The 17,201-nt window shown below is 40.5% G+C and overlaps 1 protein-coding gene and 2 pseudogenes across 3 annotated transcripts in view; 2 read left to right on the top strand and 1 right to left on the bottom strand.

The window, feature by feature from the left end:
* The window catches only part of LOC122674425, a 56,995-nt pseudogene extending 50,751 nt beyond the window's left edge, over positions 1 to 6,244 (top strand).
* Positions 1 to 17,201, top strand: part of CREB5 (cAMP responsive element binding protein 5) — a 430,941-nt gene that overhangs the window by 218,092 nt on the left and 195,648 nt on the right. The window lies entirely within an intron of this gene.
* On the bottom strand, positions 3,840 to 5,159 carry LOC122674639 (annotated as a pseudogene).

The raw sequence follows: 17,201 nt of genomic DNA, 5'->3' as shown, positions 1-17,201 counted from the left end.
CCCTTCTCAAAGATGTATTGAAAATTTTGACCATTTTAGTTCATACTCCAAATGCAGTCATTAAGGAAAAGAAGCCAAACTTTCTCTGCAGGAATTTGGAATTACCCAGAGGACTAGTGTATCTGATTAGATATCCATTGTAGAGTGTCCCAATTGATAAATGTCTGCCTGCTTACTGGAGCCACAAAGAAAAATGTCTTCACTTCTTTGCCTCAGCAACGCAGTAATGAAATAGAGGAGTGGGGGCCTCCCTGTTTCAACATTTTGAGCATTTTGCTTGTTTTGGCCAAATGACTGAAAATGTATTTTCCCCTTGAAGAAAGTCTCATAGCAAATGTGTGAATTTTTAAGGTTCATTGCAATATATTTGGTCTGAAACTGAGTCCACTCATTGAGCCAGGGCCCAGAACCCTACCCCAGATGCAATGAAGATGGGGACTACTGGGAACAGAGTGGGAAACATAACTAAGGTTTAAATGTGAGCTAACACATTGTCACGGGGCTTTTTCACTAAGGGCTGCTTATGACTCATAGGTGTCAAATCATCAAGTCATTACCCCTAGAATAAAAGATCATTTCGACTTTATGTGAACTGAATGAAGCGTGATCGCCACATTGGATTTGGGTTTGTAAAAGACAAAGTCAGAGGTAAGCTTTGGAATCCCTCCATACACTTTGATTTCACAGCTTGATGACCATTAGCTGTCCTGGGTCCCTTTTGGAAATTGTCATATTTAATGACATATTTGACTTCATGACATTCAAACAAGATCTTGCCAGTGAGTGACTGCCTGAGCACAGTAAGCATTAGTGGAAATCTTTATTTCTTCAGGTCATCAAATCTCAATATTTGTAAATTACTCAAGCAATAATTTACAAATGGTCTTGGGAGTGGCTTAGGGTCATAGTTAAATTTTCCAATGTGCAAGCCACTGCATCCTTTGGGGGCTACTTAGAATCCAGAAGGGCTGATTGCCAGCCTGGAGCATTCTGATCTGCTTCAGGAATGCTGCATTGGGGGTAAGCAAAATGACATTTTAAGAAAATTTATTTATTTATTTAAATTGGAGGACACAACACTGTGGTGGCCCCTGCCACACATCTACATGGATCAGCCATGGGTGCACATGCACCGCCCCATCCTGAGCGCCCTTCCCACCTCCCTCCCTACCCCATCCCTCTGGGTTGTCCCAGAGCATCAGCTTTCAGTGCTCTGCTTCATGCGTTGAACTCACGCTGGTCATCTATTTTACATTTGGTAATATACATGTTTCAGTGCTATTCTCTCAAATCATCCCACCCTCGCCTTCTCCCACACAGTCCAAAAGTCTGTTCTTCACATCGGTGTCTCTTTTGCTGCCTCGCTTACAGGATCGTCATTACCATCTTTCTAAATTCCATATATATGCGTTATTATACTGTATTGGTGTTTCTCCTTCTGACCTACTTCACTCTGTATAATAGACTCCAATTTCATGCACCTCATTAGAGGTGACTCAAATGCATCCTTTTTTATAGCTGAAAAATATCCCATTGTGTATATGTACCACAACTTCCTTATCCATTTGTCTGCCGATGGACATTTAGGTTGCTTCCATGTCCTGGCTATTGTAAACCATGCTGCAGTGAACATTGGGATACCTGTGTCTCTTTCAGTTCTGGTTTCCTTGGTGTGTATGCCCAGCAGCGGGATTTCTGGGTCATATGGCAGTTCTATTTCCAGTATTTTAAGGAATTTTCACACTGTTCTCCATAGTGGCTGTACCAGTTTGCATTCCCACCATCAGTATAGAGGATTCCCTTTTCTTCACACCCTCTCCAGCATTTATTGCTTGTAGCCTTTTTGATGGGCAGCCATTCTGACTGCTGCGAGATGATACCTCACTGTGGTTTTGATTTGCATTTCTCTGATATGAGTGAGGTTGAGCATCTTTTCATGAGTTTATTAACCATCTATATGTCTTCTTTGAAGAAATGTTTGTTTAGTTCTTTGGCCCCGAGGAGGATACCATAATGATTCCACTGGAACTTTGGCCCACTTTTTGATTGGGTTGTTTATTTTTCTGGTAGTGAGCTACATGAGCTGCTTGTATATTTTGGAGATTAATTGTCAGTTGCTTCATTTGCTATTATTTTCTCCCATTCTGAAGGCTGCCTTGCTTATAGTTTCCATCATTGTGTAAAAACTTTTAAGTTTAATTAGGTCCCGTTTGTTTATTTTTGCTTTTATTTCCATTACTCTGGGAAGAAGGTGGGTCATAGAAGATCTTGCTGTGATTTATGTCAGAGAGTGTTCTGCTTATGTGTTCCTCTAAGAGTTTTATAGTTTCTGATCTTACATTTAGATCTTTAATTCATTTTGAGTTTATTTTCATGTATGGTGTTAGAAGGTATTTTAGTTTCATTCTTTTACACGTGGTTGACCAGTTTTCCCAGCACCACTTGTTAAAGATTGTCTTTTCTCCATTGTCTATTTTTGCCTTCTTTGTCAAAGATAAGGTGTATGAATTTATAGGTGCATGAATTTATCTCTGGGCTTTCCATTTTGTTCCATCGATCATACTGTTTTGATGACTATCACTTTATAGTATGGTCCGAAGTCAGGAAAGTTGATTCCTCCAGTTCCAGTCTTCTTTCTCAAGATTGTTTTGGCTATTTGGGGTTTTATATGTTTCCATACAAAATGTGAAATTATTTGTTCTAGTTCTATGAAAAATACCATTGGTACTTGATAGGGATTGTGTTGAATCTATAGATTGCTTTGGGTAGTATGGCAGTTATTTGTGCTGTCCATTTGAGATTTGATCTTGCTGTTATCGAATGATTTCTTAATTACATTGTAAAATATATAGCTTATTAATATCCTGTTGTGAGTTAGTTGTAACAGAAGCTAGGCTACTGTCATCACCCACAACATATATAGTGAGATCAAGACCTAGTAAGTGAGACCATGCCTTTTTCATGAGATAACCACCTTCACCAGCAGATTGCCTGTCCTGGTCTAGTCAAGCTTCAGTCAAAACAGATTGGATACTCTTGTTATCACTTCTGAGAGATTCCTCATGCTTCAGTCATAATGAGAAACCCATCCATTTCCAAAAACCTTCTTACCTTCATGTGAAATCCTTTCCTTCCATTCCTGGCCTAAAATCCTCTCTCTCTCTCTCTTTTTTTTTTTTTAACAATTAGGAAGAACTACCTTTTGTTCTAATTATGAACAAAACTTCTTAAATATTTTAATCACAAACATTTCAGACATTATAGAAGTACAAAAGTCATGATAATGACCCAACATGGACCTACCGCACAACTTAAACAGTTATCAGCCCAAAACTGGTCACATTTCATCGGTGTATCTACCCATTCCCAGCCACTCCCAAGGTTATTAGAAGCAATATCCTGTATATCATAGCATTTTATCCATAAGTATTTGGAATATAAGTATGAAAGACAAGTTCATTAAAGTTTTTTAAAGAGAAGTAACCATGATACCAGGCTTCCCAGGTGATGCTAATGGTAAAAAAATAAAATAAAAAAAACCTGCCTGCCAATGCAGGCGAAGCAAGTTCAATCCCTGAGTCAAGAAGATCCCTGGAAGAGTGCATGGCAACTCACTCCAGTATCTTTGCCTGGAGAATCCTATGGACAGAGGAGCCTGGCGAGCTATAGTGCAGGGGGTCACAAAGAATCAGACACAACTGAAGCAACTTGGCACAGAATAGCACACGACCATGATACCATACTTTCACCTGAAAATTTACCCAAAGTTTAGTATTTTTAAACATCTTTCAGACTTCCTTATTTGTTCCATAGGATTTTTGCCCTTTATTTTTTATTAATTAATTCACTTTATATTTCTTGTATAGAATTGCAGCAGTGGTGGGCATAGATGGAGCCTGAGTTCTCTGCAGGGAAACTCTGGTGTGAATCTATAGGAGATGGTCATTGGATTCCTGACAGGGAGCTTGGTGATCAGTCTCTTTTCAGAGGTCAGGGTGAAAGAGCTGTAAGTCTTGGAGATGGCATCATAATGGTCAAGAGTGGCAGCGCAGCCCCCAGCCGAGGTATGGCAGTCATCCATACTGGCCATCAGTAGTGACTTCTTGAGTGCAGAGGCCAAGATGATGCCAGTGTCTCTGGGGTGGAAAGAGAAACTCACCATGGAGTGGGGTCTTGCAGGGATAGTGTGGTGCTTGCCTGTCTTGTTCTTCCAGGAGCACTGCCACACTGGGACAATGGAGAGCTTGAGCAGGATGATGTCCCCTAGGATGGCCGTGATTACTTCTTTGGAGCACTTAACACTCAGACTGACATGCCCATTGTAGTCCAGATGGCAACAGATACCTTGAACCTGGTCCAATGGCTAGCATAGGTCTGCTTTTGTGTGGATATTATCTTCAATACCTCATCCTTGAGGCACATCCCTAGGAGAAAGTTGGTGATTTCAGATTCTGTGATGGGCATGGAGAAGAGAGAAATCTCCTCCAGGGATTTGGTCTTCCTGTCCTTGACCAGGAGCCCAGCTTGGCCTTGATTTCTCCACCTTGGTGATGTGGACTGGTCTGCTGCTTCCCACTGCAGGGCCCCATGAACACCAGTATGTCCATTCCATTTGGTGTTTTCCCAGATAACAAGTACACTTTATTTTAATTGGGACAGAAATACTCTCTATATATTGAAATTGGTTGACCTGTCTTTCATGATGCTTTTACATCACATTCTGCTCCCTTCCCCTCCTTGTTTTGTTTTGCCTTGAAATTTGTTTGCTAAAGAGTTTGTAGAGTTTTGCAGACTGTGAATATTGTTGATTCCATTCCTATGCTTTCAGTTTAACAAGTTCCTTTGTTTCTTATATTTCCCATAAATTGGTGATTTAGACTTTCTCGGCTTGATTTAGCATCAAGTTCATTTTTTTGGAAGGAGTACTTCATAGACAATGTGGCGTACTTCTGTCAGGAGGCACCAAATTCTTTAGGAATCTGACAATCATTGACAGTCCTTGCCTAGATCCATTACTTTGGAAATTGCAAAATAGTGAAGTAAGTTCTATCATCTCTGCTTCATTTTTTAGCTGGAATACATCTGTAAGGAAGACCTACCTTCAACTATGTGACTACCTTGAAGCCCAGTTCAAAACTTCCTTTAACTCTTTCCACCATCTTTCCTTGCTGCCATTATGGTGCACATGAATGTCCTGGCTGATGCTCTCAAGAGTGTCCACAATGCTGAAAAGAGAGGCAAATGCCAGTTGTTTATTAAGCCATGTTCCAAAGTCATCATCAGGTTTCTAACTATGATAATGAAGCACGGTTGCACTGGTGAATTTGATATCATTGATTATCACATGGCTGGGAAAATTGTGAACCTCACTGGCAGGCTAAATAAGTGTGGAGTGATCAGCCCCAGATTTGATGTGCAATTCAAAGATCCAGAAAAATGGCAGAATAGCCTGCTCCCATCCCTTCAGTTTGGTTGCATTGTACTGACAACCTCAGCTGGCATCAGGGCCCATGAAGAAGCAAGACGAAAGACACAGAAGGGAAAATCCTTGGATTCTTTTTCTAGGAATGTAATATGTACAAATAAAATGTTTCAGAGGACAGAGGCAAAACAACAGCAACAAAAAAAACTTCCTGTAACCTATGGCTCTTTTGTTTTAGGGACAGAGAGATGTCCTTTTTTCCAGTAAGTATCCAGAAACAACACTTTACCCATAAAAGGAGGTAGCATGTAGCAGGAAAAACCAAGCCAGGGGCTCAGGAGTCATGGCTCTATCTCTGGGATCTGTATTGATATTGGACAAACTGTGTCATTTCTTAGAGGTGGAGGTTCCAAGCCCCTACCTACACTTCAACCAGAGAAGCAGTTTTTCCCTAATTTCATTTGAACAAATCAGCCCATGACTTTTAAAATAATTTTATTAATATTTTATTGAAATATAGTTGATTTATAATGTCATGTTAATTTCTACTGTACAGCAAAATGATTCAGAATGCATATGCTTTCTTTTTCATATTCTTTTCCAGTGTGGTTTATCACAGGATATTAAATATAGTTCCCTGTGCTACATAGGAGGACTTTATTGTTTATCCATTCTATACGTAATAATTAGCATCTCTTAACTCCCAGTTCATCCCTCCCCTACCCCCACTTTCCCTTGGCAACCACAAGTTTGTTCTCTATGTCTGTGAATCTGTTCCTGTTTCATAGATAAGTTCATTTGTGAGGCCATGGCTTTCTATCACTGAAGTCTCTTTCAGTGAAGACTTTTTTTTTTTTTTTTTTTCAGTGAAGACTTTTTATGATTTTCATTTAGGATAAAACAAAATCTGTAAGTTCACATCAGGATATTTAGGAGCCAAGGACCAAGAAGAGCTAAGTATTATTTCTAAGAATGTGTTACTACTTTATTCATCCATTAATTCAGTAGTTCATTTATATTTTTAGTCTTTAAGCAGAGCTTTATGCTAAGTCTCTTTAACATCTAGAGCTTGAAAGTGGGTTTTGTGAGCAGTAACCTTTAGGGGATTTCCTGGGGGTACTATCCTCGAAGCCTCAGCCTGCGGATCAGAGAGCTGAGGAAAGGATGCTGGGATTCTTGGAAGTCTTTACTGATATCATCCATAAGAACGAGTCCATGTACTTGACAGCTGAGTTTGGAATTTTCCTCATGGAAAGACTCCATGGAGGAGCCAGTGTAGAGGGTATTTAACAATATTCCTTAGAGGGAAAGCAATTTAGCAGAACATCTGAAGAACTCTCACTAATTGTTTACGTGATTAAGTTAATCACAAATCATAGAGAAAAAATATGATCAATGATCCTACTTCCAAACTCCTCATCCAACTGTCCTTCAGTTCTTTGTGAAGAGAACTCTCATCCACACAGCTAAAGAGTGAATATAGATTACAAGCATTAAGTTTGGTTTTAGCACAGTCTCAGGTTCCAGGTAGGAAATATAGACTCTGCTTTCTCATTACTGCCCCTGAAATTTTGCTCTGGGTATGTGTATTCAAAGTGGTTCATGTTGATGGGGACTTCCCTGAAGGTTCAGTGGTAGAGACTCCACACTTCCACTGCAGGGGACACCAGTTTGATCCCTGTTTGGAAACTAGGATCCCTCACGCTGTGCACTGTAGCCAAAAAAAGAAAAGAGAAAACAGAAACTCTTTTCTCAATAAAGTGAAGAAAATATTTAAAATAAATAAAGAAACCAAAGTGGCTCATGTCAAGGGGGTGAGTGGAGGAAAGCAGAAAACACAATCCCAGAATCCATCATTGGAATCACACTGGCTTGTGACAGAGGCAGCACAAAAATAAACTTGACAGTTCTCACCTCTGAAACTAGGCGCAATGGGGGCTTCCCTTCCTCACAGTTTCACTCAGTACTTAATCATAGAAGGTGCTGCTGCTTCCCTGGCACTTAATAATTTAATAATGGGAGCAGTTCCTGGCAGGAGATATTATGAAACAACCTGGAGAGTAAGAAGGGCACAAAAAAAGAGAAGTGCTTCACTTCACAAATTCAGAGCCTTTCTTGGAGGCCATGAAGTTCTCAGTTCAAGTAAATTATCGCCAACAAATATTTATTTATTCCCTTGATGAATATTTATCAAGTGGCTCCTTTGAGCAGCATGCGGTGTTGGTGTCACCCTGACACGGAGATGACAAGAAGCAGTCTCTTATAAGCAAAAGGCTGAGACGGTTTGCACAACTCATTATGAAACGAGGTAAACTTTGATAGCTCTGTGTGAAAGGGGTACAATTGAAAGTTTTATGAGGACATGGTCGGAAGAGATTAGCTCTAGGTGGAGATTGAGAGGCAGCCTAGTAAAGGAGATGGCATTGAGACCAAACATGGAAAACTGGGGAGAATTCTAGCAGGAGAAGGCAGCAGGGAGGAGGCAGGAGGCATTGAGGACGGAGCATCCACAGTGAGCCAGGGTAAGGCATGGGGAACAGCTTCCCCACTTGGCATCCGTGAATTCCTAAAGACGTTTGAGCTTGGAATCCTTGCCTGTGCCGCTAGTTGAGACCACAATGCTATATGAAAAGGAGATGTGCTTTATGTTTCCCTCATTTGTGTCAACTGCACTCCTTCTGATCTTGTCAGAAATCACATTCATCTTAGATTCTGGAAACACACACACACACACACACACACACACACAACTCCATTTCATTCTATTTTTTACCCTGCATCAACACATCTGCTTCTCCGTCAGATGCAGCTCTGATTTTAGGACTGGTGTTGCCCTAGGCTCCCCTGAGTAGCCACCCACGTGGTGAACAGTTGTCCTACTTTTCAGGGTTCCAGGTCTCCTGTGCCTTTGCCCAGGTAATCCTGTAGGACCGGTAGGGCTCTGGGATTCTAGATCTCTACACTGGTACAGCCACTCACAGAGGGGGCAGGCCTCCCACCCCAGCCTTCCCTGAGATATGGCAACTCACCAGATTGTGGGTAAACACTGCCCCACCCAACTGGCTAAACACTAACTTTAACAATTTGATTCCTGCTTCACAAACTACCAGTGGGGATAGGCTCGGGATCACAATGTCAATCACTTTCTTTCTCAATTTGAGAAGAAAGGGGAAATTCCTTGCAAAAGGAATACAGGTATAATTCAGACATTGTAACATTCTCTTTAAGACAACAGCAGTCACTCTCTAGATGCACAGAACATTTTATGATTTATCAGAAACTTTCAAAGACAGGATCCACTTTGATTCTTGTTACAGGATTTATCATTATTCCCACCTTATATATAAAGAAATCAAGAGGCCCATTCATTAACATAATAAAAATCATGGCTCTCATCTGGGCACATCTCCATATTTTGTCCAAAGCACTTTACATTTTTTTTTTAGCACTTAACATTTAACTCATTGAAGCCCCTGAATTGTTCTGTGAGGTAGATGGTTGTTGTCCTCATTTTGCTCCTGAAGGAAACAGGCACAGAGGAGTTCTATAGTTTGCTCAAAGGCCCACAGCTAGTATCTGGGGGAAGACTTGCCCAGTGTGGCTCTAAGGGAGCACTAGGTGGCCCATAGCCTGGGTCTGAAAGACAATGCTTATCCAGATCTACCACTCACCCAGCCAAGAGGATTCCTGAATATCGTGTGTCCCCATGGCAAATGTTTCTGCTAGACAAACACCTTCCAAGACCTTCAAACACCTTCTCTATCCTTGTTGTTGTTCAGCCGCTCAGGTGTGTCTGACTCTTTGCGACCCCGTGGACTGCAGCACACCAGGCTATCCTGTCCTTCACCATCTCCCGGAGTTTGCTCAAACTCATGTCAAGTGAGTTGGTGATGCCATCCAACCATCTCATCTCTGTCCTCTTCTTCTCCTGCCTTCAATCTTCCCCAGCATCAGGGTCTTTTCCAGTGAGTTGACTGTGCATCAGGTGGCCAGAGTACTTTAACTTGGGTAGATTTTGTTTGTTTGGCTGTCCTGGGTCTTCATTGCTGTGCAGAAGCTTCTTTAGTTGCACTGGGAAGGCTTCTCATTATGGTGGCTTCTCCTGTTGCAGAGCACAATGTCTAGAGTGTGTGGGCTTCAGTAGTTGCAGCACATGGGATCAGTAATTGTGGCTCCTGGACTCTAGAGCACAGGCTCAGTAGTTGTGGCTTGTGGGCTTAGTTGCTCCTCGGCGTGTGGGATCTTCCCGGATCAGGAATCACACCCTTGTCTCCTGCATTGGCAGGTGGATTCTTCACCACTAAGCCACCAGGGAAGGCCCTAACTTGGGTAAATTTTGAGATAACTCTAAAGGAGAAAATTGCTTGGTGCCTGCTTATTTTCCCCTGTCATTTGACATTGAGATACACACCATTTCCAGTGAGAAAACCACACATCTAAGCCCTTCCCTGTTTCTCCAAGATGACAATGAAGCATTCTCTGGGAATAAGAGGATGTTTCCATGTTTTGTGCAGAGCAGAGGCACATGGGGAAACAGCAGTGGACTCAGCACTAGAAAACCTGGATTGTGCTCATGGGCTAAAGGTGTGACCTTGGACTAGTTGTTGTACCTCTCTGAGTCTCAACTGTTATCAAGTAGTGATTCTTCTGCCTGTATCATGTTAAAAAAAAAAAAAGAAGATTATAAGAATTAGTATGAAATCGGTAGCATACCATACAAATGTGGTGAACTACTATTGTCCTTTACAGTTTCTAGCCATAGTTTGCTTTTTTTTTCCCCTCAAAACTTATTGTTGTACTTCAGTGCAAGAGATTTTTTTTTTAAAAAGAGATTCCAAAACAGTTTGTAAGTTTCTGCACAATTCAGGCATTATTATAATGAAATGAGCTTGATTTATTAAAAATTCTCAAAACAATAACTTTTAGGCTGGTACAATAATTCATCCCTTATTGGTTTGAGCCAAGGATATATTTAATCTGTATAGAGGAGAGAAACAACTTTTGTGATTTTCTCATGTATTCTTCTAGAAAATTCAGAGTAAGTCAAATTTTTAAAATTTGAAAAGATTTCAGCTTTGAAAAGATTTGCTTTTGAGTTAAATAAATCTTGATGAATGGAAACAATATTGCATGGTAGTGAAGAGTGGGCTTCAGGGAGAAGTAGAACTTATCACTAATCAGAAGAGTTGGTCTTGAGTTCTGGCTCCACCACTTACTGTTCTGAGACATTAGGCAGATTTTTGAGCTGCACTTGGTCTCTTTTCCTCACCTGAAAATGAGTACATAATAATAATTAACTATATAGGTGTTTATGAGGATTAAATAAAATAATATATGTGAGCATTTAGCATGGTAAGTGCTCAAAAATTGTTAGCTTTTTCTGAAAAAAATTGCATACTACAGAATTCCTTCTTTCAGCCTGAATACACCATATTTTCTTTATTCATTTGTCTATCAGTGGACATTTAGGTTGTTTACATGTCATAGCTGCTATGAATAATACTTCTATGATTATGGGTGTGCTACTGATGGAATTCTAGTTGAGCTATTTCAAATCCTGAAAGATGATGCTGTGAAAGCGCTGCACTCAATATGCCAGCAAATTTGGAAAACTCAGCAGTGGCCACAGGACTGGTAAAGGTCAGTTTTCATTCCAATCCCAAAGAAAGGCAATCCCAAAGAATGCTCAAACTACCACACAATTGCACTCATCTCACATTCTAATAAAGTAATGCTCAAAATTCTCCAAGCCAGGCTTCAGCAATACGTGAACCGTGAACTTCCAGATGTTCAAGCTGGTTTTCGAAAAGGCAGAGGAACCAGAGATCAAATTGCCAACATCTGCTGGATCATCAAAAAAGCAAGAGAATTCCAGAAAAACATCTATTTCTGCTTTATTGACTATGCCAAAGCCTTCGACTGTGTGGATCACAATAAACTGTGGAAAATTCTGAAAGAGATGGAAATACCAGACCACCTGACCTGCCTCTTGAGAAATCTGTATGCAGGTCAGGAAGCAACAGTTAGACCTGGACATGGAACAACAGACTGGTTCCAAATAGGAAAAGGAGTACGTCAAGGCTGTCTATTGTCTCCATGCTTATTTAACTTATATGCAGAGTACATCATGAGAAACGCTGGGCTGGATGAAGCACAAGCTGGAATCAAGATTGCTGGGAGAAATATCAATAACCTCAGATATGCAGATGGCAGAAAGTGAAGAGGAACTAAAGAGCCTCTTGATGAAAGTGAAAGAGAAGAGTGAAAAAGTTGGCTTAAAGCTTAACATTCAGAAAACTAAGATCATGGCATCTGGTCCCATCACTTCATGGGAAATAGATGGGGAAACAGTGGAAATAGTGTCAAACTTTATTTTTCTGGGCTCCAAAATCACTGCAGATGGTAATTGCAGTCATGAAATTAAAAGACGCTTACTCCTTGGAAGGAAAGTTATGACCAACCTAGATAGCATATTAAAAAGCAGAGACATTACTTTGCCAACAAAGTTCTGTCTAGTCAAGGCCATGATTTTTCCAGTGGTCATGTATGGATGTGAGAGTTGGACTGTGAAGAAAGCTGAGAGCCGAAAAATTGATGCTTTTGAACTATGGTGTTGGAGAAGACTCTTGAGTGTCCCTTGGACTGCAAAGAGATCCAACTAGTCCATCCTAAAGGAGATCAGTCCTGGGTGTTCATTGGAAGGACTGATGTTGAAGCTGAAACTCCAATACTTTGGCCACCTCATGCGAAGAGTTGACTCATTGGAAAAGACCCTGATGCTGGGAAGGATTGGGGGCAGGAGGACAAGGGGATGACAGAGGATGAGATGGCTGGATGGCATCACTGACTCTATGGACATGAGTTTGGGTAAACTCCGGGAGTTGGTGATGGACAGGGTGGCCTGGCGTTCTGCGATTCATGGGGTCACAAGGAGTCAGACACGACTGAGCGACTGAACTGAACTGAACTGAAAATCTCTTCGAGATCTGAGATCTTGATTCTCATTCTTTTAAATAAATACCCAGCAGTGGAATTCGGGGATCATATTGTAGATAAATGTATAAATCTTCCCAACCCAAGGGTCAAACCACTTGTCTTGCGTCATTTGCATTGGTAGGTGGGTTCTTTACTACTGGTGCCGCCTGGGAAGCCCCAAATATGTGTGTGTGTGTGGGTATTTTTGAAACTTCTGTACATTTTTAGGGCTTCCCTGTAGCTCAAGTGGTAAAGAATCTGCCTGAAATGCAGGAGACCCAGGTTCAATCCCTGGGGTGGGGAAATCCTCTAGAGAAGGGAATGGCAATCCACGCCAGTATTCTTGCCTGGAGAATCCCATGGACAGAGGAGCCTGGCAAGCTACAGTCCATTGGGTCGCAAAGAGTTGGACATGACTGAGCAAACAACTACTACTACTACTCTATACTGTTTTCTATCAAGCTTCACCATTCTGTATCCCCACCAACAATATACAGGTATTTCAACTTCTCCACAGCCTCGTCAGTACTAACCTTTGGTTTTTCTTTGATACTAGCCATCATGAATGGTGTGAGATGTTAACCCCATTGTGGTTCTGATTTGCATTTCTCTGATGATAAGTGATATTGAGCATCTTTTTCATATACATGCTGGCCATAAAGTTATTATGTTAAGTGAAATGAGCCAGTCACAAAAAGACAAATACAACGTGATTCTCTTAATATGAAGTACCTAAAATCGTTGAATTTATAGAATCAGAGTGGAGTGATGGTTGCTAGGAGCTCAGAGGAAAAGGAAATGGGGAGTTAGTTATTAGTCAACCAGCATGCAGTGTCAGTTAAGAAAGATGAATAAGCTCTGGAGACCTGCTGTACAACATTATACCAATAGTCGACAATAATGTATAAAGTGTAATAATAATATGTAATAAAGTATATAAAATGTAACAATATACTCAAAAGTTTGTTAAGAGGTTATATCTTGTGTTAAATATTCTCACAACAAGAAAGTATTTTTTTTTAATTCTAAAGTAAAAATGGTCCTAAAAGTTGAGAATGTCTGACACAGTTTATAAATTTATGAAAAAATAGGTTCCAATGTGGCTATTCAGATCATCCTCACAGAACTGATCAGTTCTTAAGGTTGGTATGATATAAGCCTAATAATGCCTTTTTAAATTAGATCTAGTATTGGCTCATGACCTTTTGATAATGCTAAAATAAGAGATTCATCAATAAGAAGTAATTGGATAGGAAGAAGAAAAGGCATTGACCTGATAAATTATTTTGTACAGATTGATCAATAACAGAACCCTGGTACCTTCCTAGGTAAGCACCCAAACAGTCTTCTGACATCATTTCTGGAATAGGATGGTCTCACTAAACCCAAGATTTGGCTCTCCAGGAAGCTTCTATCTTAAACTAAATCCTACTCAATAGTAAATAGATTTTGATTTAATATCCTTGAACTGATGAGTTTGCTTGGATTATTGTATGACTTAAACAATAAATAAAAGTTATCTCCATCATACATATAGTTGGAACTGAATCAGTAAAAGACTTAAAATTAATAGCTCAGTGGAGTTGTAAATGCCAAGTCTCTGATTTATACTCTGTTATTGAAGTAGCAGAAATAGAAGGGAACTTTTCTTTGGAAATGCCCAAAATCACAATTCCTGAACCATTTATGCTAATATTGTTGAGGTCTTTGTTTTGGAGCCATCTAATGAGAAAAGCTACCTTGGAAGGAATTTCTTTAATTTCTTCAATGACTAATTTCATTTGAAAGAAGTAGTTTCATTTATACCAAATGTATTAGTGAACAGTGTTACAAAAGAATTCTACTATTAAAGGGAGCATTTTAGAGCCCACTTTTCCTATGATGTCACACCCATCAAGATCATGTCTTGATATCTCTAGATTTTCACACAGGCCTGGTACCTAATAAAGATCATGATTGTCTCCAGAAGGAATCATCTTTAGATGATGAAGGTGTTCACAGGGTAAAAGTTTCTAACTACAATTTATATTTCATCTTATGGAGATACTAAGAACCATATGGGCTTCCCTGGTGGCTCAGATAGCAAAGAATCTGCCTGCAATGCAGGAGACAAGGGTTCCATCCCTGGCTTGGGAAGGTCCCCTGAAGAAGGGAATAGAAACCCCCTCCAGTATTCTTGCCTAGAAAATCCCATGGACAGAGGAACCTAGTGGGCTACAGTCCATGGGGTCACAAAGGGTCAGCTATAACTGACAAACACACATAAACAAACCATACATCTAGAAAATGCCTATACCATTCGCTTTTCCATACCTGGCCCCAGGCTCCTCCCTTGTGACCCCCTTGTTGGCATCCAGAGCCATCATGGTGAAGAGAAAGGAGGCCACAGATTAACCTGCATTTAAGAATGTGCCTATCTAGTCAGCCACTTTCGAGTCAAGATATGTCTGTAAAATATTGCCTGCCCTCTGCCGTAGAATTGCTGTTAACCAAAGAGAGAATCAAATAAAAAAAGGGAGAATGAAATGAAAATCTATGATCCAGTTGCTTTTGAAGATGAAGGAATGCTTGCTGGCATTAACATTTTACAAAACCAATGAGAAGTCCCTAGAATTAATTTTATCTAAAATCTAGTCCCAAATTTGGAATTGAATGCTAATCAAAAAAGTTATATTAAATCTCTATTTCCAAAATAATTTCAGAATGACGTGGACATTTCCACATGCCTAATATGGCAGCACCTCCCGAGGGCCCTCAGAGCTGAGTGGCCTTGGAATTGTGTAGTGAGACTAGAGCAGCCCCTAGAGATGTCCAGACTAGGATTAGTCAGAATCTAATCCAGTCTTGGCTGGCCCTGGAGATTCAGAGGGGTCACAGGGAATCCTGCATCTCTGGTAGAATAATGTTTGCCTTGTCAGGCAGTGTGTAAAAAACTATTGGCATGCAGGGTTACTGATAAATGCCAAGAGCCAGAAAGTTTGGGTTATGATGGTTATGAACAAAGGAAAGTATTTACAATATCCCTTTTGCCCCAAAATAGATTCTAAACACTCTACAAGCACAATGGAATGCATCCATTCATTTCTAAATGGGTCGTCTCCTACCCCCATGTTTAGGTCATAGCTATTTCTAGACTTTCATGTGACAAGACCTTCACAGACCAAATTCAGTAGTGTCACCTTCTGAACCAAGTAGCCACATACGCTGCGGTTTTCCCTTGTTTATTTTGCCTTGTTTTGTTTTACACAGCCTGTATCACTAGCGTCCCAATCAAGGTCAGCAGATTGAATTCAACCCCATTCATTTAAACGAGAGATAAATTCATGCCAGCACCATGATCTCACCCCCCTGAGTAGCAGAATGTGGCCATGCAGTGCTCTGAAGTCAATCTTCCAGACGCAAGTGTTCAGTGTGACCCTGAAACCACACCTGAAAGACAGGATGGTGTCGTCATACCAACATGCATTCTGACTTCAGCTTCATTTATTAAGGGCAACATGTATCCGGAGGTGAAAGGAAAACTTGAAATGGTTGATGTATTGTTATAATTGAGGAAGTGCCGGTAATTCAGATAAATGATATCAATGGAGAAGATTCATCCAAACACCAGCGTGGAATTTCCTAATATTTGCTGCCAATTTGCTATCAAGTAGATGGTTAGGAAGTCTCAGGTGGATGCTAATTGCACAAGGGCCAAAGAGAATCTTATTACCAGGGTGGAGGTCAGTGATGAACATTGCGATATGAAGTCATATGCCTTGCAATGCAGCTCTTTGCAGTTTTCCAGGTTGGAGATCAGTGTGCAGGCAATGTTGAATGTTCCCTGTGAGTGAAACTTGGAGGAGGAGAGAGTGGCAAGTTCCTCTTGTCGCCAGGTGAACTCTGATACACATAGACAGATTCTCTCTCTCTCTCTCACACACACACACACACATACACACAGCCTTCCTCTCTCCAATTATATATCCCCTTAAAGATGTTCGTTACACCAGTCACATAAGAAGGAAAAGGTAACTCTTGCCAACTCGTAGCCATCAGACCTGCCTGCTACTGCAGCTGTTTATAAGACTATGATGGTGTACTCTAGCAATGAAGGGGCACCCAAAGAAGAAGGAGACTGTACCATCCTGTAACAACTAGGGCTAAGAGAGCAGAATTTTAACTGGCACTTCTTAAAATTGTATTATGTCTGCTGAGTGTTTTATATACATTTTCTCAGTTAATTATGATATCAATGTCTTAAGGTAGAGACTGTATTTCCATTTTACGGATGAAGAAACTGAGGCTCAGAGATGTTTAATGACACTTACGTTCACACAAATCCACTGTAAACCACTGTGCAATGCAAGCCAAAATAGGAGTGTATAGAATGGCAACTTGTTGTTCTGTACCAAATGCAGTCTCTACTTATGTCTATATGTATGAATATGAATGACTTATCGTATGTTTAGGCCCGAGCATGCCCAAGATCCCATAGATGGACACTTGCACACTCTTACACTGGTGGTCCTGTTACCAAATGTTTGACCTTGTGGTAGCCTCTGGTCATATTCTAATATTTTTAGTCAAAGTTATAATAAAGAAATCTTTCTACTTCAAAATAGCCTTGCAGATCAAACTCTGGACAATCTGAAATGCCACTTCCCTGTTTGGCGAGGGTTAAATGGTTGTCTCAGGCCAGTGTTTAGTTCACAGTCTATAAATGGCTCTTACTCCTTGATCTGAGTCACTGTATGTATTAAAGCAAAGTCACTTACAGATCAATTTATTTTTAGCATCTTAAAGAAACAGATTCAACAGGGAG

This window comes from Cervus elaphus, chromosome 18, assembly GCF_910594005.1.
Source record: "Cervus elaphus chromosome 18, mCerEla1.1, whole genome shotgun sequence".
NCBI lineage: Eukaryota > Metazoa > Chordata > Mammalia > Artiodactyla > Cervidae > Cervus > Cervus elaphus.
The sequence above is the reverse complement of the archived record's forward strand: the minus strand, read 5'-3'. Positions and strand labels throughout refer to the sequence as shown.